The sequence below is a fragment of the Neolamprologus multifasciatus genome, chromosome 7 (assembly GCF_963576455.1).
Source record: "Neolamprologus multifasciatus chromosome 7, fNeoMul1.2, whole genome shotgun sequence".
NCBI lineage: Eukaryota > Metazoa > Chordata > Actinopteri > Cichliformes > Cichlidae > Neolamprologus > Neolamprologus multifasciatus.
The window spans coordinates 18,005,536-18,029,338 of record NC_140445.1 but is presented as its reverse complement, the minus strand read 5'-3'; positions in this window follow the sequence as shown (position 1 = coordinate 18,029,338).

The window sequence follows — 23,803 nt, the reverse complement described above, 5'->3', positions numbered from 1 at the left end:
TGTGACTGCTCTGCCATGGAAACACAGCCCATGAAGCTCTCTATGCACTGTTTTCGTGCTAATCTGAAGACCACATGAAGTTTGGTGGTCTCTGCAGAAAGTTGGCGGCCTTTGCTCAATATGCCCCTCTGACCCCACTGTGATTTTACGTGGCTTACTACTTTGTTACTGAGTTGCTGCTGTTCCCAATTTTTACCACTTTGTTATAATACCACTAACAGCTGACAGTGGAATATTTGGTAGTGAGAAAATCTTCCGATTGGTTTAGCTGGACAGCTGGCATCCTATCACGCAAATGTTTGTAGAAGCAGTCTGCATGCCTAGGTGCTTCATTTTGCACACCTGTGGCAATCCAGTCTGACATTAAAAAAAAGAACTGATGATGATGGTGCTTGATGTGACTGATAGAAAGACAGGCAGATAAATTGACAGATTTAATAATATGTCGTCGATACTACTGTTTGTACCACCACCTTAAAAAACCTTGAATGTCGGGCACCAGATGCAACCACAGATTCACTGGCCTTGCAAGATAATGAGGCCCAAACTCAAGCTGACTGAATGGGGGGAATGGCATTTATAAATTACTATAAGACCTGAATTTCAAAATGAATCCTGAAGGTATTCGATTTAAGATCAAAAACATCAGCATGGATACAAAAAAAGGTAAAACTGTAGCCTTTTAAAATGTTTATATTGCGTAACCAGTGAGATGATCAATTTAAAGTCCAACGACATTACTAATCTACAGTGCAATAAGCGTCAAGGCACCTGCCAGAAGGTGTAGCTGGTAACCAGTGAGCACTGTGTCCCACATTATGCTTTGTATGATTATTGAAACAGCATCAGGGGCGGTGGGTGATAGGTGGAAGCTGTGCTCATGTAGTCCTCACCATCCTTTGTGTGGCTCTGTGAAACTCTACGCCAGTTTAAACTGTTCACAGTCTGGCCGAGCCAAAAGTGAAAAAAAAGAAAAGAAAAAAGAAAGAAACAGTTGCTACAGCACCACATCGGCTTTGAAACACACCCCTGTCATCAGCCATTACGAGGAAATGCACCAGCAAAGGAAGCATCAGACTTCAAACAGAGGAACTGTGATCCATACACAACAGTGTGACAAAGATATTTTTCTTTCCCAGAGAGAGATGATAAAAAAGACACACAGATATGATTCAATCTCCTCAGCACATTTTGCAAGTCCAATGAATTATACAAACCAAAAACAATTTGTTTGTCCATGAAAGTCCTAGAACGACATACATGAGACTTTTGTTTTTGTTTTAATTTGGTGACACTATCTGCAGAATTTACTTTCCAAAACAGCTACAATCCTTATTTCATTTTTTTAAAGCTTTGGCTAAGATTTGGTCTAGTATAGTAAAAGACCACTGAGTTGCCTTTTGGGATCGGCTGGGATAGACAGTGAATTTGAGGAGCGGTTAAGAAAATGATGACTTTAGTTAGATAAAGCATTTTTTTGAGGTCAGAAAACATTGTGACTTTTGTGTTAACAACAACTGTGAATCAGTATCAAAATCATGTCTGTTTTGCTGTAGCAGCATGTGGTTAAACTTATCTCATACTATATTTTGGGGATGGGGAGGGGTTAACAACTTGAGACTTTACAGATACCTTCCTAGGCAAAGTATGCTACACAGATCTCTGGTTCAGAGCCCCTCTTTGCATTGGTTTTTGCTAATATTTTCTGCAGACAGAACGGCCTCCTGCCCAGCTGAAGGGAAACTACATAAAAAGCCAATTATCCAAGAGAGTCAAATTCCCCATAGTCTCCTTTTTTGATACCCTGAAGTAAGCCCCACCTGTGGAAGCCCCCACACTCCTCTCTGTCCAAGCTACAAGAAAGAGACAAAGGGCCCTTTCGCTAAGATGGCAATATGTATAATGGGAATAAACAAACATGACAGGAAATGATCTGAGAGTATAATTATTACCATGTTGTACATTCTGCAAAAATAAAGACAAGCTGCTGGTTAGGACCAACACTGGCACTGAATCCGCTGCAGCTGCACCCCCTGCTCTCCTCTCCCCTAGCTCTCCCTTCTTCTTCCTCCACCTCTTTCTTTATACTTGGTATGAGGCATCCCTGCAGGATTTCTGTGCTTTCCTCGCAGCCTGTTTTGTTTGTTTGCTCTTATTTCTTAAAACACACTGCCAGACTCTACAAGACAAGCCAAAGACTCGGACACTGTGATCTGAAGCCTGGTGGCTGAGTCCAAGGACCAGTGGAAGACCGAGCCGGAACAAAGCTGACCACAGATCTGAGTAATGGAGCATTTAAAGGTGGTTAATAGTTTTGTTCCAGGATTAACTGGCCAACTTGTGGAGGTCACACTTGGAAAGCTGGTGGAGACATGAGTTTAGTGTGGTTTTAAAAGTGATTAGGCCAAAATACACAGCAGCCATACATATATCTACGCATAGATATGTGGGACTAAATTTGCCTGCGTATATTTTTTTACATGTAGTATGGGACTGTGTGAGCGAGACAAGGCGGCGGGGGGGGGGGGGCATGTGTAGGGGAGTGCAATGGTGCACTTGATGTCTTTATTATGTGACGTGGGGGGCGGGGAGGGGGGTAAAGCAGGTGCTTACACGGCTCAGCACTTCCCCACAACCGTGCCAGCACCGGGAGCAACCACACATCCAGTGTTAATCACCATGTTCCCTGCCATTTCACTTGCAAGCATGCCTGCTCTCACACACGCACACACAGGCACACACAATGAAAAATACAGACACACTTGGGGCACCCCAGTAGCCTGTAGGGAAATCGGGGGCTAATCCGACAGTGATCTAGTGACTCTGGAGAGAAACCTCTTGCACACAGGAAAGTTGCTGGCTTAGGGCTGAGGAGTGTGTATGTGTGTTTCTGTTTTAGACGGCAACTGGGGACAAGACGTGGACTTGGAACCTTTGACTGGGGATAGCTTTATATTTGCACTGCTGATGGAATTGTTGTATGGATGGTAATTAATTATGCACTGGGTTCGAATGATTTAAAAAGAGGATAAATTAAATATATGTTAACTAACAAAAGTTTACAGTATAGCAATGCTAGTTTTTTCCCGGTGGTCACACCTGGCAATACAACAAGTTTTATCATTTCAAGCTTGAAAGTCAGCCTCAGCCTGAACTCTCTTAGGCAAGTTTTCTTGAAGTTTCTTGAAGTAGTCTTCGGAAGCAGTTCTCCGGGCTTCATGAAGAACATTCAAAGCTCTTCTTTGGATTTTTGTTGCCTTTTGTTTCAATCTCTGTTAAGACAATCTCACACTCCTATAATGTTGAGGTGTGGGCTCTGGGGAGGCCAATCAATGACTGATAGAGTTTCATTCTGTGTTTTTCTGCCAAACAAATGCTTTCCAGATGTTGTTGCATTTAGGAATTATTCATAAATCCACCAATTATGATAAGATTCTCAACACCTCTGGCTGAAATGCAGCCCCAAACCGTGACAGAGCCTCGGCCGTGTTTTACAAATGGCTGTAGACCCTCGCTATTGTACCTGCCTTCTGAACTCTCCGCATACAAACTGATGATGATTTCAACCCAGTTTCAAATTTGGATTCATCACTTCACAAGAGCCAGTGATTTTCAGGCCAGTTGTTGTAATTTGGCATACTTCAGCCTTCCTAAACAGACACCGTTTCCACTGAGATGTCTTATAAAGCTTCCTTAAAGTCATGTTTTTTAAGAACATGACTTTCAGGAAACGTAGGTCTGCCACTTCTTCTGTTGTCCACCACTTTTTCAGGTTTCACAATGTTTTTAAGGATGCACTGCACACCATGTTGAGAATTGCCAAGTTTTCATCTAATAGTTCTCTAAATCGTTGATGTAAAAATGCTTATTTTTTCTGTCAAACTGCGTTATCTTTGGATTTTTACGAGAATCAACTAAAGAAATTTTGTTTTTTGTGACAAGTAACAAAGTGCTTATAGATAAAATGTTTGCTGTTTGCTATCTTTAGAGAAAACAGTAACTGATCTTTTACTGATCTTTTTAGGTTTCCATACTTTAATGATTCATGCTGTAGGGCAGTGTTAAGTGGATTAACAAACAAACTAAAAATGCTGTGGAAATGTTTTTGTTTGTTTGTTTGTTTGTTTGTTTGTTTGTTTAAAACAAGGACCAATACAAAGATTGGATTGAAAATAAATGAAAAAGCAGCTAATGTCTAAAGAAGAGCATTGAAAGACCTTCAGAAAGCCTGCAGAACTTGACAGCAAAATATAAATAATTGATGGGTGACTCAAGACTTTTGCATCATTCTCTAAGCAAAATGACTGAATGTTTAATCCATGGAGGGAGACATTTTGTAAATCCCAAGAAACAGCAGGATCGGTGGGTGAAACAGGAAACCAGTGCACAACTGTCTATAACTGAAGTTCCTTTAATGGTTACTTGAAGCTTGCTCCAAAAGCACGTCAGTCTCTGTAAAGTCATATGAAAATTCTCCTTTTTATAGAAGAAATAAACTTCCAAAATCTCAAACTTGAGGATTTAAACCTGTAGTAAACAATCCCAAAGATGAGGTCAAAGTACTTATCTCTTAGGGACTTAGGAAAATGTATTCTTCCTAACTTCTTATCAGTGTAACATATGATCTGGGGGAAATAGTAATATTTGAGATGTGATCACCCCATTTGTGAAAGTAAACCCTCAAGAATGATTTTATTGGCACATTTATCATATAAGCACCTCATTCAAATCAACTAGTTTTGTAGTTAGGCAGTAAGTTCATCTTATACATAAACCCATGGGTAGCTCATCAGGACTACTTATAAATTAAAGCTGCTGGATAATGGCAATAGTTTTATGCTATTATTTACTAAAATCTTAACTCTAAACTGATGATGGGGATAAATTAAGTTAGTGAATCAGGAAAGTAATTTCGATATATCATCTGGGAACCATGAATATTTGCGCAAAAAGCTGGGTGGATCCAGAAGATATCAAGGTATTTCACCTTATCAAATGGCAACTTTGATCTGTCAGTGGTAGTTTATATTCTAGGGACCTTCATGTCATCACAGTGATGACATGAATGACCCCAATGAACAGGAACAGCCAGGGGACCATCACAATCAGGCATTCATCTATCTGAGACCATGAATGTGTGCATAAAATTGAACGGAGATTTATTCAACAGTTTAATATTTCAGTCTGGATCAAAAAGGAAGATTTCAACAGATTTCAACACTCCTTCATAAAAGCAGCGACTTCTGCGTATGTCTATGTTGTGCGTGCGTGCGTTTCTGTACATAGACGGCTCGCATTACTGGCAAACATTACTGTAATCACAGGAAATGAAAAGAGAGTCGGGTAACAGGGGGAAAAAAACAAACTCAAACAGAATAGAAATAGAAATAGACAAAAGATTATAGAGATCAACCAGATATAAAACAATAAGAATGCTGGCAAAAAAGAGAAAAGGATGGCAATAAGAATGAAGCAGATATGTGGAGAGAGCTGAAGCAAGCAAACAGTTTGGACTCTCCTGGGAAGGATCTGTTCATCCCACACATATCGAGGGATGAAAGAGAACAAATGTTCTGGGGCCCACATGTCACATAACAAAGATCGGACCGTGCCACTGCTCCATCGGATTCCTCTGAGCTTCTATTGTTAGAGCACAATTCCCACGGGATCCCGAGGAGAATGATCACAAATAAGCCACTCAACATTTAGAAGTTACAGCGTGAGAGACTCCAGAAATCTACGGGCAGAATATATTTTCACCTGGCTCAGAAGGAGAAGAACAGGTGGAAGTTATTAGAATTACTGGAGATTTTCCAGTGAGCCATAACATTAATTGTATCTTCATCTGTTTTCAGACACATTTTGAGTTTTCACATAAAAACAAAGCTTTAAACATGGTAGATTTGAGGAAAATGGGCTTATGGTTTGATTAAAAAGATATGGGTAGCCAAGAAGAGGACCCGCAGCTCAAGAAGTTGAGCCACCTGGAAAAAAAAGGTTAAGAATTTGAATTAACTAGATCTGATAGTATTAAAATAGTCTGTGGATTTTACAACTTGTGTAACGTGAATAAATATGAGAATGTTGTGACAAGCCAGACATGGAAACCTTAAACTAAAGCAATATTCTACACTTTTTGATGATCACGAACTTAGATTGTTTTTCAAACCAAACAAAAACTGTTTTTAGCCAACAAATATTACATTGAATACTGAACACTTTGTAGAAAATGGCTTTTGAAATTAGTAAAACAAGAGTGATGTTTCAAGGAGGCAAACAAAAACTAGAGCTATAAGCATGTCTCTGTCCAAAACTGGAGCAACGGTGGAGCCGTTCTCCATCTTTCTTGTATAATTATGTGGATTAATAGCTCTTAACTTCATATCTATGAAATATTATGTCTATGATTCATAGATAAGTATGTTCATGCAGTGGCACACTCTACTGCTTTGCTAGCGGTTCTGAACAAACTTAAGGCATAGTTGTTCATGCATCCCTTTAAGCAATCAGAATGTCTGAGAAGTAATGGTAGCTCATTGGCTTGTGATTTGTCACAATTCATAGGTAAGTGCCTATAAAATAACGGATATAACCTTAACCTTGACATAAAATTGGATGATGACCATATCAGTGTCTAAGTTTGACTAAATTCTGATCGATGCTATAGGAGGGGTAGCAATTCCTCTACTCCCTCTTCACCCACGACTGCAGACCTGCTGATGGTTCCAACACCATCATTAAGTTTGCAGATGACACCACGGTGATTGGCCTCATCAGTGACAACGATGAGCGGCCGCCGCCGCCTTCCTCGCGGCCGCCCACCGGACCAGCTCAGCGGCCGCCGCCGCCTTCCTCGCGGCCGCCCACCGGACCAGCTCAGCGGCCGCCGCCGTCTTCCTCGTGGCCGCCCACCTGAACTGTCTCGTCTCGGCCGCCGGCCACGTGGCCGCCCACCTGAACTGTTTCTGTTTTGGACTCCGTCCCTCCGTCCTGGGCCCCCTCCGCCCACCCTGTTCTGGTTTTTCTTTCTTTTGGCCGTCGGGTGCCGGCCTTTGGAGGGGGGGGGTACTGTCAGGGTTCCTGGGTCATCGACCCAGTGCTTTCAGTTTTGTTCATGTTCAGTTTATTTTGCCACTGCCTGTTTCACTTCCTGTTTGTTCCTGTGTCAGCTCGTCTCGTGCCATTAGCCAGATTATGTTCAGCTGTGTACTCACCGGTCTCTCATTATCATCCTCATCAGTCTGTGTATTTAAGTCTTCTGTTTCTACTCGTTCTTTGTCGTGTCATTGATGTTACGTTGTCGTTTGTTCAGTCAGTCCGTCCGTCCGTCCGTCCGTCATTCAGTCGTCCAGCCAGCCATTTCCTACCTCTGTTCTGTTTGTTCACTCCATCGCAATAAACATCAACCTTCACCTAACTATCCACGAGTTCTGCGTTTGGGTCACTTCCTCGCCTCCACTCAGTAACCCCTGACACACACACACACAATGGACAACCGTACCCTCAAACACACAATAATAACATGGACTGAACCACCATTCACAATCACTAGCACTTTATATACCTCTGTAGAAATTATCCACATATCTCACTTATCTTAACTGCACTACTGTATAGTTCTGTGTAAATAATCATACGATAATTTTTAATCCTACAACTGTTTATAACTTGCATAGTTCACATTTCTGTATAACTGTATATCTCAGATTTCTGTATAGTTTTTTTTATTTCATATTTATATCCTGTTCATAGCCTGTACATAGCTTGTACTCACTACAGCCTGTACATACTTATAGTTATAGAATATTCATAACATACTTCATACCGTGTACATTATAACATACCATAATAGACCCATTTCTGTAACATACTTACATATCTATATTATTGCTAATATATATTGTAATATATCTATATCACTAAAGCACTTCTGGATGGATGCAAACTGCATTTCGTTGCCCTGTACCTGTGCATGTGCAATGACAATAAAGTTGAATTCTAATTCTAATTCTAATTCTAATTCAATTCTTGTAAATTCTGAGAGGTCGTTGGATGGATGGATGCCTCGTCATGGCATGTGCTCACTGGTTCTACACTTAAATGAGGAAACTAAAGAAAAGATAAGCCTCTTAAAGTCACTGTGAAAACTTACCAAAGATCAGTACAACACGTTAAGTCCTTCAATATGTGTCAGTTGCATTATTTCCACTTGGTAATGCGCTATGACGTCATAGTGCATGATGTTTTTATAGGTCGGCAACTCAAGTTGCGCATGCAATCATGCAGAGTAAGACACATAACAGTGCTGTTCTCTGCAAAAGAACATATTGCATAAACTTCAACAAACTATTCATAGTTTTCAGTCCAAGACTGACACAGGGATCAGAACGGAAAGGCGCTATTGCATCAGGGCTAACACCAAATGCACCAAAGAAAGGCAGCACAGGCCTGTGGCGTCTATTTGATTATCTTTTTCTTCTTCCTGTGGCTGTTCCTTTCTTTTAGGGTTCGCCACAGAAGAGGATGCTATGCCTAAGATCTGATTCTGTGATGGAAACTCTCTGCATGCCCTCCTCCACTACATCCATGAATCTTCTCTATGGTGTTCCCCTTTTTTCCTTCTTTCAAAATCTTTTATCCAATATATCCACTATGTCTCATCTGCACTTCTCAGCCTTGCTCTAATGTTGTCTTCAAAACAATCAGCCTGAGCTGTACCGCTGATGTACTCATTTGTAATCTTTTGTGAGTTGTCTGTTGACCCCAGGTTATTTAAACTCATCTACCATCACCTTGTGGGAGTGAGACAACCTGCCTCACATGTATTCAGTCTTGCTTCTCATGACTTTTATTCCTCTTCTCTCCAGAGCATACCTCAGTCTCTCCAGGCTCTCATCTACCTGCTCCCTATTCTCACTACAGATTACAGAGTCATCTGCAAACAATGTAGTCCACAGAGACTCCTGCCTGACCTCGTCTGTCAGCCTGTCTATCGCCACTGCAGTCAAGAAGGGGCTCAGAGCCGATCCCTGATGTAATTCCATCTGGTAATATCTTAAAAGAAAAACACCAAAGGCAGCTGAACTTGTAAAATGAAAACAGCAAAGTCCCTGCGAGAAATCCCTTTGCATTCCAAATATCTCGTCGAGAATTCTTCCTTGTACCAATACTAGAATAAAAACAAAACTAAAGAAAGAAAGAAAGAAAGATACATTTTAATGTATTCCTGACTTGCCTGGGTCACTAATGCTGCTGTTTAGAAGGCTTAGTATTGCCAAAGTGTACTAATTAGTTCATATTAGCTAGATACCAAATGTTGAGCCACTGGGCATAACTTTTAGAGTAACTGTAACTGCAGTTGTGATAAGGTGGTAAGAATTTAGTTAGAAATATAAAAGATAGATGCTACAACAATATCTTGTAACACACATCAAATTAAAATTACAGTGTCAGTTCAAATCCCCCAAACATGCCAATAAACGGAAGTGGACAACGAAGCATTGGTACCATTTCCAGGCAGGTCAGGAAAATGTTGTTAATGCCACTAACTTTACACTTTGATGGAAGGGTAGAAGCTGTAAGTTAATGTATCCACGTACTGGGTAGTGTGGTGACTGTCATGAACTTGATGATTTTAAACAGAACATGATGAACAAAAACTGAATATTGTCAAGTAACCAAGGGCCACTTCAAACACGCGTCTTAGCAACACGATAGTCAAAAGGTGGCCCATCATAAAAGCATTATCATTGATCATCCTTTGAAATGTGAGAATTATTTTCACTTAGAGTGACTGAATAGAGCCCTGCTCATTGATACCCAGGATTATACGAGATCACTAAAGAACATTAATTTAGGCTGGTAAAGAGAGTTAAGAGTTACAAAAGAATTTGGCAAATTAGTTACAGAGACGTCAATAAAGCACAATCTACAAAGAACTGTGTGGATGTGAACAATTTACACACCCACACAGCCCTTTAAAAATTCTCCCTGTAGGTGCATTCAAAAATTCTCCTGAGATTTAAGTGTTAGCTAAAGTTAACTTTCAAATAATTCATGTTTGCCTATCGTTTGTCTCCCACACGTTTTCTGACTAGAAAGTTAATCAACAAGGTGTTTTCACCCCCGAGATTCTGACAAAGCAGAGAGACCACAAGCCAATCTTATATTAACGATAGCTGCAATCCATTTAAGAGTTCAGCTTCAGCACTCTGCTATTATTCACAAATAATTAGTATACTGACTTATTTTAAATTAAATCATGTAAAGCTTTTAATAATGCTTACTGACCCTTTATCTGAGGTCTGTATAAATAATGTCGCTATTGAGTATCCATTCTTTTATATCAGTGGATAGATGAAGCCACCAAGTCCAGCATCATCTGATAATAATAGATAATTAGTAATATTAAGTTGGACTGTGGTTGTGGTGACTCAGTTTCATAGTCAACGAACCAGGATCAGGATACCTGAACTATACCTGAACAGCTACATGCATTATTTACTCATGAGTGATACCTTGAAATGTCTGGAAAAGGTCTGCCATTTTCTTCTTTACTACTCTTTAAAAAAGCAATAATAATAGGAATAATCATAAAACTTACAATATGTTGATAATTTTATTTTAAACCCAGATGTACAAACCCAAAATGAAGATCTGATGGGTCTAAGATGCTGAAAAGTAGGACATTTTCTATTAAACACAAAAAAAACATGAATGCATGCATGCATATAGACTTCCTGTTTAAAAGGATTTTTTCCTTTCCACTCTCGCCAAATGCTTGCTCATAGACAGTTAAAATTGATCTGAAAATGTCTTTATTCTATCACAGTGTGTCTTCAGTTTAGGTTCAAGAGGTGGACCCTACAACAGAGCAATGTTTATCTATATTTTCTATATCTTTAGTACAACAGCCTGTGAGCTGCAGTATTCATCCATACTTTATGGTTCTATACTACTGTACTGAGTGTGTAGTGTTTTTTTCTAGTGACAGCAGATGAGACAACACATCATTCAAAAAGGAGCTATCATTTTAGATGTGCAAACACAAAGTCTTTCCAGGTATGATTAAAGATAAACATTGAAAAAAAAAATGTTCGGGGGAAAAAATGCAGATGAACTGATTATGGATGTGAATGACAAGTGGTGGACAGGTGAGGAACAGCAGAGACAGAAAAAAACAACCAGTAAAGCCAGAATCGGGGTAACTAAATGATTTCACTTTGGTACAGATCAGTGAGAAAGTTTCTATTTTTAAAAGCAAATTGCTTCAACCTACCAGTGTGCTCTTCAGAAAACAATGACTATGCTCAAAAGCTGTCAAAAGTCAACAAAACCAGAATAGATTTATCAGAAAATCCTTTTGCCTTTTTTGACACTGAAAGGAGAGAGAATATTAAGATTCATACAGAAACTTCCTGAATTATACCAAATCTAACATTGCAGAGGCTCCTAACTTTCAAAAACCTTCCCCGGATTAAAAAAAGAACAAACAAACTGTGAACTTGAACACAGAGCACAGAGTGACACAAAATTTAAATGCTTATGAAATATCAACTGCAGTCTCCGTTGACGACCAAACTCAACGATGGAAGGTTAAATACCTAACCTGTAATAAATAATAGCACATAATTAATACAATAAAATCTTTCATAAACTTAGAAACGTTTAAAGGATATTTATATAACTGCACTTAAAATAGGTTTTCACATCCTGAAAGAATAAAGAAATGCTATAACATGTCAGAAATACAGTGGAGATTTGAGCAGATGTACAGATGAGCTGAGGATAACATCATTAAAATCACTTACAGGTTTCTGAAGGGAGTTATCTAAATGCTGGAGGTTGAACAACAACCTGCAGCCATCTATTCAGGTGTTTGGAGCTAGAAAAACAGTGTAAAATCAGACTGGGGCAAATAACAAGAAAAAAAAAGAAAGCAACCTGAGTGATATAGGTGAAGATGCCTATCAGTCAAACAGACTCCCATTTTAACAATTCCCACACTGACATGGAATACTATATTATTGATGAAGGTGTGCTTGAATTTGAGTTTTGCACACTGAAATCCTGCATAACAGTCGTGTGTATATGCAACTGTGCTCGATGGACCGATTTTATAAGTCTGAGCATTCAGGTCACTGTCTGTGCTTTCAGTTCTGTTCCTGCAAACACTCACAAGCTGTAAGGCAGAAAAGTACATGCACGAGTGTGTCTCTGTGTGTGTTTGTGTGTGTGTGTGTGTGTGTGTGTGTGTGTGTGTGCGTGTATTCTCAGACTTCTGACAGGTTTACTCCATGGTAGAGTCTTGTCCTGAGCTTTGCACACACACAAAAAAGTCAATATACTTTGAAGTGACTACAAACGTTGCAATTGGCTGTACGCTTCAGAATGGTGTGATGTGGCTGTGAAACAGCCAGCCTGCTGCTACCTACAGATCTTGGCTCGATCACAGACTTCACACTAATAACATAACTGAGCGAAATAAAATGACCCAACCAGTTAAATCTCATGTTATGTATAAGTCTCTAGACCGATGTGAAATCGGACAAAATTAACAGTTTGGGGTTTTTTTTTGTTTGCTTGTTCGTTTGTTTTCCCAGAAGTCCTAAAATATCACATCAAATGTTAATGGGAGACAGAAGGATGAAGAACATCATAAATATGACATCATGGTACGGACCACACTGTGACTGCACAAGACATCGGCACATCTTTAACACTAGTATTCCACAGGTTTGGTATTGAATGTGCGTTTAAATTTTTCAGCTCTTGGAGTTACGGATTACATGGCGTCAGTGTGGAGACTCAACACTAACAAAGCTGAATAATGAAGAAGGAGAGCAACATATTCCTGTTCTCAGTAGAGTGTTGCCAGGACGGTTGGAATATGAAACCACTTGCAGCCAGTACAAAATGTGGTAGAGTATACAATGCTTTGCTACAACATTTGGATTGAGAACCTTTATACTTGCAAAAACTCCATCGTGTCTGTTGTTGTTTCTGAGGATAAAACACAAAGGAAGTTGAGCCAATAACATGACCGTAGAGCTGTAGAAGAGACAGCAGAGGAGTCATTGGTGTTGTAAGACGGAAAAAGATACAAGGTAATGTGTGTTTTAGGTGCATAATTCATACAATACCTTAGATACATGTTTGCTCTTTCTGGAGTTGCAGTTCATTCAAGTATATAGCTGCCACCAAACAGTTGGCATCATCATTTTGTTGATTCACTGACATTTTAGAGGAAAAACGATAATTGTGTTTGTTCTACCACACAAAGCAGCACAAGTGATGTTTAAGTGTACAACTTCATTTTTTAACTTTTTGAAAACCTTTTGCATGAACTATTCCATACATCACTGTAACTCTAGGGTAAATGTGAAGACTGGACTTCTGTTACTGACTTATTAGTTTCCAAAATAATTTCTCTTTGCTACTTTTTGCAAGTTAAAACCAGAGCCTTTGAATGGAAGAGTTACATCATTGCCATTCACTCTACAGCAATGGAGCCTCACAAACATTCGGAAAGCTGTGCCATAGAGATTTAGCAGTACAGAAGTTTGAGATCCATTTTTAAAAGGTAAGATGTTAAAAAAGAGGTCTGTCTGTTATCAGCACACAATCCAACTGCCCGCTGGCAGGTTCTAGCAAAGTCCAAACCCTGATAGGACTCTGACTTACTCGAGGTAGCTAGCTAAAAGTAGTTTTAGCCAGAGCCCTCGAGTAAGTCAGAGACACAAAGTACATTCAAGTGCAGTCAAGAGAACAAGGACATTTAAATATGATGGCTTACAGAAAGATGGTGAGAATGAGGGAAGACTCCGACCTCATGGTTCTGTGGTTTCACTCTCTCCTTTTAGCTGTGCAGGTCTCACAACAAACATATTGATCGTGTTTACATTAATGGCTACGTGGGGAGCAGCAGAGGAGAGGCCGGCCCTGCCTTTGCTGCAGTCGAGGAGGGCTAATCTTACGGCCAGACCTCCACCCACTGTCTGCTTTATTCCCATACTAAGTGGACAGGAAAGGTACACCAACAAACACCATCGCTTCACATCTGCATGCTGTGGGAAAAAGATAAATACATGCATGCAATACTGTACATGCGAGCACATGCTACACGTACACAGAGACAGAACAGAAAGGTGAATGAAAAAAAGAAGAGTCCATACTCATGAGAAGAACAGCAGGAGAAGTGCTGCACACATGCTCATTCAAGCACAGGTAAATTACAGCACATAGTCTGGTAAACTGTGACCCAAGCAGACAGGCTTAAAAGCATGAAGGAAATCATCCAGTTGTGGTGGAGCGGAAAAAATAATTGCACGAGAATCAATGTTCTTTGTCTCGGTCTAATAAGGGAAACATCAGGGAGTGAGGGAAGAAATGCTTTTAAATCCTGGAAACCTTAGGTTGCAGCGAAGGCATACATTGAACCCCCGCAGCGTGCAGCTACTGTAGGGCATTGGATCTGACGGTAATTAACAGAGTTTCCATCCGATGGCACTGGGTCCTGATGAGCTGTAGCTCACATGAAGGGCTTTTGATGCAGAAAAAGAAAAGGCAACAAGTCCCCCCCCCCCCCCCCCCCCACAAAAAAAAATGGTCAGAGGTTTGATGCATGGTTACCAGTTAGTGAAAACACAGCTTCCAGCTAAATGATCTGATCAGTCAGATGTTTCATATGTCCAAAACTCACCAAACAGGGCTTTACTGGTTTTAATGGGCTTAAAAGGAATTCTGGTAGACTTAATGGATGTTCAGCTGTGATATTTTAAAGCCTATTGGGCTAACATGCAAGCTAATGATCATATGCTTAGCCATGCAGCAGGCATGGAGGAGCAATAATCTGTGTGCGAAATATCTGACTCTTTAATGACTAATCACTTTGCTGTGTTAAAGCACACCAAGTCAGTAAAATCACAGGCTCCACACACTGAGCCGAAAGACTTGTCAATGCTCTTTAAAGGCGAGAGGAGCTCCGGAGTTTGGGTGGTAGGTTTCACTGCATTTCTCCCTGCAAGTGACACATTTCACATTACACACTAATTTAATCCACTGATAATTAGCTGGTCTTCCAACCCAGAACCCAAACAGCACTGGGAGACCCTGAGTGATATACAGAGGAAAAAAATATATTGTGCAGTGCAGTAACTACATGGAGGGATTGATATATTGTATATGATACCTTTTGGGCTGGTGTTTGCAATATGCTAAGAAGGTCCAATAAGCGAGCAGCAAAATAAGCCACATTAAAATTCACTGAAACTGAAACCAAAGCCATCAAAGTTGGAAAATTCAGCAAAGTTTTTCATGAAAGTTTCTCCTGAAATGAGAATGTTAGATGAGCTGCTTGGAGAGGAAAACTGCAGTAAGATGAAGAGTTGTTTACATCCTGTTTTGACTGAGGGATTGATTATGCTTTTCCTCTAATTTCCTCTAACGTTTCTATTTTTCTTCTTAATTGAATTCTTCTCGTTTTAGGCAACAACAACTTTGAGAAATTGTTGAATTGGGATGAATCTGTTACCAAAATATCTTAAATATACATTTATTATTATTGTTTACTCAGATAGGTATATAGATATATACTTCTAAATGATCCTTACATAGCAAATTCAAAAGTGTTAAATGTTTTGGTGTTAGTAGTCTTAGAGTTAATTTTACTCTAAGTAGAGTCACATTCTTTTAATGTAACTCTGAGGTGTAAAATGATAGTGGTTAAAATTGAGTGTTAAAAATGAGTGTTTCTATTTCAAATCTGGAGGTGTTACAATGGAAACATTAACTCTTGACCTCTTAACTCCTAGAGGGGCTATGACACTAATAGAGTAAATTCACAGACTCCGCCCCCAGCACCATAGGCTCCAATCGAAGCTGAAGTGAAGCCGTTTCAGAACATTTTGCTCTACATATTTGAGTTGTTTGCCATGCTTGGTAAGTCATTTTTTCAAAGATTGTTTCAATTATTATTATTAGCTTTTACTTCTGGCTCTACTTCTGGCTCTTTGGAGTTGAGACAAAGCTGTGTGAAAGGCATTAGCCATGTTGCTCGCTGATAGCATAATATTCTGTTTTAGCTAGCTGAAAGGTATTGTTTGCGGGCAAATACCACAGCCTTGAAAAAAAGCTTGCATGTGAATTTTCAGTCAAATTTTTGGTCAAATACACTTAAAACAATGTCTAGAATGTGAAATGTTGGCATAATGGTGCTACTTGAAGCCTGAAAATGATATCCCATAAAAAAACGAGCAAACAGCAGTAGCAGATGTTCTGACTGGGTTCTACGTTAGCATTTAGATCCCTCCAGAGTTTTGTGCACACGGTTTAGGTAAAAATGAAAAAGGTTGAGGTTTTACATTTAGTTCAGTATTACCTGTTGTCTGTGTCCTTGTCTTTTGGGAAAATACCTTACACAAGTAATGGCTCAAAAAGGATTCCTTTTTTTTTTTACTGTGCAGCAATTGATTACTGGATTATTTGTGCCATTAATTAGTGTCAGCTAATTTTTATTCAATCTCCACATAGGATATGCTTGTGAAGATGGACTATGGGGGAGAGCAGAAGTGCGTTGAAGTTCCACAAAGTGATGAATGAAGGACATGCATATTGTATTGAAGAAATAAGTGATGAGAATGCTGTTATTTGCATTTACCAGCTCATCTATGTCAGACCTTTTGATAAACAAAATTCTAATGAAAGTGAGAACATGCACTGTTACATCTTTCAGAAAATGTTTTGAAATTGTGGTGCACAGTTCAGAATAAATGTTTTTCAAAAACCATTGCGTCTTTTTAGTAAATGTTTATTTCCAAAAGAAATTTCTAGAAGTTCAGAACAGTAAAATTCCCGCTTTTTAGAATTAATTAGAAGATAACTCTTATGTAGTTAAACTAAAATACTCTTTGAGAGTTAATATATAAACTCTTAACACCAAGTGTTAAATTATCAACTCCAGAGAGATTTGGTGTTTAACACTAAATCAGAGTTAACGTACCAACTCTCCAAAAAGCGTTAAATTAATTAATATGGACCCATATAGACACTTTAATAGTGTTGAAATCAAATCTGACAGTGTTAATTTGGACATGCTGGATTTGCTGTGTACATTTAGGAAATATCGAGCAAAAACTTTACCTTTGATTTACTTTTTTAATGTATTTTAATTTTTTACATGATCGGTTTTGCTGTTTTTTTGGTCTTGTTGTGTCTTAACTCTTTTGAGCCTCTTGATTTGTAATGTTTTGTGTTTTCGATGCATTGATTAATATGACAACGGTTGTGGGTAGCAGTGCAGGACATAGAAATACACATAGAAATATATTATAAATAGTTTCCTCCAGCCTCATATCCATTTCCCTTGGATCGCCACTGCTGACCCCATGACCTGTTAGATGTAGAGCTTCCAAAGACGCAAGCCTCATTACCCAGACTCCTCTCTGGCGGAGCGGGGTCTTATTTACCCCCGAGGAAGGACAGAAATAAACAAAGACCACCACTGATTGGGTGATGGAAACAAAACACCACTGCAGTAAAAGGTTACGATGCCCGACATCCTGTTCAGTGCCCACTGGCTTTCAATCATAAAAAAAGAAACACACAATGTCGCTGACACTGTCTCAATTCTGACAAAAATGTCAGCCATAAACAACATTTACACATGTTAATTATCACAACAGCCACGTTAGAGTGTTAGCAATGGGTTACTGACTGGTTATAGACAAGCCGTCATTAGCAGTGAAAATGCACAATGTTCCAGCTATCAGTGTGCCATGTGCTACATCGGTAAACCGGTAGAACATTGGTAATAATTAAGACAAGTACTTTAAAAAGTCATACAGGCTCATGATATGGTGAATGCTTTTCCATTAGAAGAAAAAGAGAAAGTTTGTGATGTTGCTCTCAGAGTCCACAGCGGGAGGAGGTCAGGGTGGTTGATGGGTCAACGAAGCGATCACCTTTAATGCAGGAATGCACTTAATAGTTTCCTGTTTCTGTCACTTTTGCTTTCTTTTGACAATTACCAAAGAACCGAAAACCCAAACGGCTCAAGCCTTTCCCCAACTTTGTCTGAAGCAGTGGTGGAAAACTTAAATTTTGAAACTCAGGAAATATTATACAGCTGCTCAAAAGTTAGCAGTCACTTTGACATGTCCTTGTACTTTTTGTGAAATTGATCAGAAATATTATAAATGATGGTTAATGATAAACTGGATCATTCATCATCAATCATTTATACAGGCACACAAAAGCCAATTTCAACAACCACTGATCCTAATTTCAACAATGTGTTTCCTCTGATAGTTTAGCATGTTTAAACGTCACTTAAAAGAATTCCAGTTTAGTTGGAAGATGTAAATATGGTTCTTCCAATTAAAGAAGTCCCAAATAAATTTCACACCTGACCTGTTTAAAATGATTTCTGTTTCATTTTCCCATTGATCTCTTGCTCATTTGGAGCTCCCTTAGAGTTTTCTTTGTTTAAAAACAAATAAAACCACCAGACAAAGTTAAAAGTTGACAAACTCATTATCTAATTCAGACCATGGTAAACAAACTTAGGCCTGTTACACACGGGAAAGTGGGAAAAAAAAGATCTCACTGAACGGTGTCTCTAACTCCAATCACAGAACATCAAAAACTGACTTTAACCAGAAAAGAAAAAAAGACTTGTGAGATTCCAGAGAACAAACAAAAGTAAAAGCACATCGGAGCCTCAAAGGTCCTCCAGTGGCAGCCTCGTTAATAATACCTTTGTGGGTCATCGTGGGACAAAAGCTGATGCTACAGGCATTCAGCTGGCCATGTTTATAGTTTTTTTATGTCTGTTTGAGGTCTACGTCCTGATCTGTGATCAGCCCGACCCTAAACTAGCCCTGATGCTATTGAAATACATGCTTTATTTTCATACTTACATTTCACCCTCCCCCCAAAAGGTCCTTTTTGTCTAGGCTTTTAGTAATCATCAGTGAGGTCTTAGATCTCACACGGTTAATTGGTGTAATTGTACATAATCGGAAAGACCTTCAACGTAATAAACTTGTGTAGGGTAATACCAAAACACAGGCATTGTTGTTGCTGAGAGTTGGCCTTTGTGCAATAAAAATCCTCATTGAATAAAGATGTTTATGTTGATGTGTCCATAAATTAGAAATGATCATGAACAATATTTTGGATCAATTAGCATTTTCCAAAGTTTTCTTTGGATTTCTTTGTTTGTGGCTTTGTTGAGAATCTGTTCACACCCAGAGATTTGCCAGCACCGTCTGCATCGTACGTACAAACAGACAGAAATTAAATCTCACCAATCACTGTTAGGGATAGTTTCTTTCCTGTTTTAAAAGATGATATTGTGAGATCTCTAAGAGCTGCTGTCACTAAACAAAGGCACCATCATGAAATTGATAGGCACTATTTGTAGCTATATGAATGAAGAAGAGCATCCACGGGTGACATCAGGGGTCAGCGTGGCAGGAAAAACCTCCGGGTGGGACGAGGGCGAGGTTGGGTGAGCAAATCAATGAGACGAGAAGCTGGTATTGATCCTGCTTGGATTTATCCCCCACGCCCCTCCAATGTCAACATGGAGCGTCAGTATGAAGAGGAGACTGCGCCCTGTTTGCCCTGAGAGCACCAGGATAAATCTCAGTCTTTCTTCTGAAGCTCATTTAGTGAAGGATATAATGGTGTGAGTAGGCTGAGAGACTGTTAGCAAACCATTCTGTTGAACAGACTGTAAATCTTTTGCTGAAAATAAAAATCTGAGTTATGAATTTGAAGTGGGCACACGAGCGGCTATAGCGCATGCCAAATAATTTGTTCGCCGTTGGTTACATGAAATTTGCACATTCATTACCTCCAGCGCCGCGTAGAAACCACTGTTAGTGCGAAACCACTTCATAAAACGCTGATGTAACAACCATTAGGATCAATCAATAACCATCACCATTAAAAGGAACAACTCAATAAGGAATCGCAGTGTTAAATGAGGAGTGCTCAATCTTGCCTGATATAAATAGAAAATATAAACATAAATAAATCAGTTGGTAGTAATTCCCATGACATCAAGAGATTAGAATCGCAACCTGTAAGATGAGAAGCCCCTCTTTAAAGGCGCACTACGCTGTTTTTTTACATATCAAAGTCCTCAAAAATATTCTGAATATGAGGAGAACTCACTGAAGGAGGCCACGAAGGAGCTCTGAAAGGACAAATTTAACCAGATGAAAGCGTCAAGGTTATGTCAACTTTCAATGCTTCAAGAATGAAAGCCTGCATTATAAAATGGTGTGTGGATTTACAAAGAAGATAATGTTTTGTGGGTGGATAGGCTTTTTTTTTTTTTTTCAATGTACAAATTTGACAGATGCAAATCTGGAGAATGAATGAAATGAAAGGTCTGGATGTCAAAGCGTCTGCACATGCTACTACCTCTCACAAGCCTTTCCAGACTTTAATTGCAATATTAAACTTGTTAAAGCAGGAGTGTCAAACATATCTGGCCCACTGAACGGCTTTGGACAATGTGAAGGAGGACATACATTTTAGACTTTTAACTGTAATTTAAGTTTTACAGCTTTTTGTATTGATCAAGATCTCACCGATGGCAGTAAATAAAGAGTTTCCATTTTATAATTACAGGGCAAACAAAGGGCTAACAGAATTTTTCTGTAATTTTACACATTTATTTCTTACTGTTTAAGATGTAGTGTTGAAATCGCACCTCTTTTTGTTATTTTTAAACATCGCAGTGATTAAATGTGTCGTTAAACTTCTTTACGCAGACAGAAAGGACAGCTTCACTGGTCCGTTTATCATACAGAAAACACTGTATAGCTTCATCAGCTTCAGTGCAGTTGTCATGTCTTTAACCAGTCCTTTTGATTTATTTATTTATTTTAATCACTACGCCTTTGATGCTTACATCTTCTTTATCAGTATTTGAAGGTTGCTGCTGTAAGCTACCACCCCCAGTTTTTAATTTAATTTTCCTGACATGTTTTGCTACACCTTGTCAGTAGGGGGTGCCGCAGCACCCTCTGCACCCCACTTCCTGTACCCATGCATGACTGTGCAAAAGACTGACAAACTTTGGTTTTTGTGTCTTTTGTGATGTGCTCAACTCAAAGTGAAATACTTTTTAAAGCACCTTGAAAACACTTGCGTTACATACGGGACATGGTGTTGTCCCGTATCCAGCAGGTCAATATGCAACAAGAACATCAATCACATAGTAGCTCATTTGCCACACAGTCCATAAAGGTTACCCTGACCTTGACCATGTGTACAATTTGGGTGGAGCTAAGATAGGTCCCAGTGCTCCCATGACCCGGAAATAAATAGGCGGGAAAAAAATGGCTGGTTGGCTGGTTGGATGGAACTATTGGATGGATGGACTCATTAGATGATCATTCCATGTAAGTTTTATAATATTCATACTGTAGGAGTAATAGCAGTCCTTTGGTCAGATGAGCTTATGTCATTTTCAGATCCAAAGTGTTTTAATCAGGTGGCATGGCGGTACAGTGCTTAGTTCCTGCCTCACAGAAATGAGTTCCTGGGTTTGAATCCAGTCTGTGCGGAGTTTGCACGCTCCCTCTGTGTCTCCATGAATTCACTCCAGGTACTGTTGCTTCCTCCCACAGTTAAAGGACAGACATGGCCCTTGAAATCTTCAGAAAGAAAGTGTCCTTTTTTTACTCATATATGTGAAACCCAAATCCATTGAGGAGTGTCATGAGAATGACAGCAACAAGGCAGGCTCAGCAGTGTGTGACTGAGTCAGTAAACAATGAGATCAGCCTAAAGTGTGAGAGAGTACATGAGCACTGCTCGAGTGTCTGCTTTGGTCATGTCAGTGAGATTTACCAGCAGGGCAAAATCCTGGCAAGAGCCAGTGCACCTCTACATTTGTTGAGGTCGCCTTGTTGACAGATAGGCGAGCAAACAAGTGAGTAAGGAGGAACAAGGACGCGAATGACTAATCGAATAATCCAGTGAGTAAAAAAGGTGACAGAGAGGTCGTCTTTGTAACTGTAACCTTGAGTGGCGACAGACACTTGCGGTGTTGAAGAGTGGAGCGAGGAGTGTGTGAAAGGCACCTCCAGAAGTTCTCATCGATCACTGGATCATATGGGAGCTCTGAGGAGGTTCAGTCAAGCTGCAGCTGACAAGCAGAAAAGAGGCCACTCGCTGTAAAGCACCTGCACAAATGCACAAATGCAGTGCATCTCACAGACGGATACAGCTTTAACACCCCTGTACGGCTGCATACACACAAAAAACATAAAAATAGACAGTGACCAGGTCCTTCCGCACACAAATCCAAACACACACTCACTACAGCAGAATGTGTCTGTTGTCGGCCCAGTGTGGGACAGGACACCAACCGGGCCCTCCACAAATGCTGTTAATCTCAGACACAGCACCTTGTCATTGCGTGTTGCAAAGAGAGGATGTGTGATGTAGAAAGACGAGCGCCTGTGTGTGTCACAGCGCTTCATTTGGATCTTTAAGCGCTACCTCTCATCAGACTTCCTAGGACTAAATTACACAGAGGTCTACATCTACAACTGTTTATGTCAGGAGTAAAAGAAATAAAAAAAATATAGCTATAGTACAAAGAGGTAGATGTAGTGCTGATACCTCTTTAATAGTAACTCGGTATATGGTGGTTTCTGGGAATGATGTGAAATATATTTCAGGGTCACTCCAAGGTTATATCTGGTTTCCCTGGTGGGCAAACACCAGATGTAAGTGAAAAGAGCATCTTTCCCCAAGGTAGGACCACTAACTAGGAGTTGCTAGGAGACCATGATTGGTGTGTGTGCGTGTGTATGTGTGTGTCTGTGTGTGAGCGACACAAGTGTGCATGCTTGTGTGTGTATGTCTTCATTCATTGTCTGGAAGGCCCATCTGTTTTTTTTTTTGTTTTTTTTTGTTTTTTCCTCAAAGAAGGAAATGTGTTCATAGTGACAGGTGTTTTGTAGTCTGACAGAACATATGGGGCTCACTGGTGAAAATGCCACGAAGTACATCCATCTAAACTTTTAAACAACACATAAAAGAAGAGCAAAACAATCAACAGTATTTATAAAAATGTCAAAAAAGACAGTTAGTTAAACATTTGGCTATGTAGAGTGGTAGATTATATCCAGGAGAAGGCAAACAGTCAATGTGTTAGATCCAAACTCAAACCAAAACAAGACACAGCGGACTGACTGTACAAACAATACAGGTGGGCTCAAGGCACATGTAGGAAAGGCAAATCAGCGAATCAGAGGGCATCCAAAGACAGGAAACGCATAAGGAAAAGCAATTATCAACTTAAAACAGGAAGTTGAAACAAGGAAGACAGGGGTACTAACAAAACAGAGGCAGAAAAAAGCTTTGAAACACTGGGAATACTAGGAAAAATAATAACATTACAAACACAAGAAAGAACATCACCAAACTCAAAGCAGTGACAAAAACTCAATAATCAATAACAAAAAACCCCCCAAAATATATGGATGTGATTGGGACGTGAACTGTCTCTTTAAGGGAAAAACCTCCATCGATATTCTTATCACTGTTTGTCCCTGTGTGCTAGTGATTTTAAATATCTTCTTATAAGTTATGTAGTTATATATCTTATAAGATATTAGCCAGCTGAAGAAACCTAATGCACATGCAGCAAAAGAAGATGAACATGAGCACTGGGCTACCTTCACCAACAGGAGTTGCTTGGCTATGGAAACCCATGGCATGAAGCTCGCAGCTCACACTGTTTGTACTGATGTTAATGTCAGAGGAGGTTTGG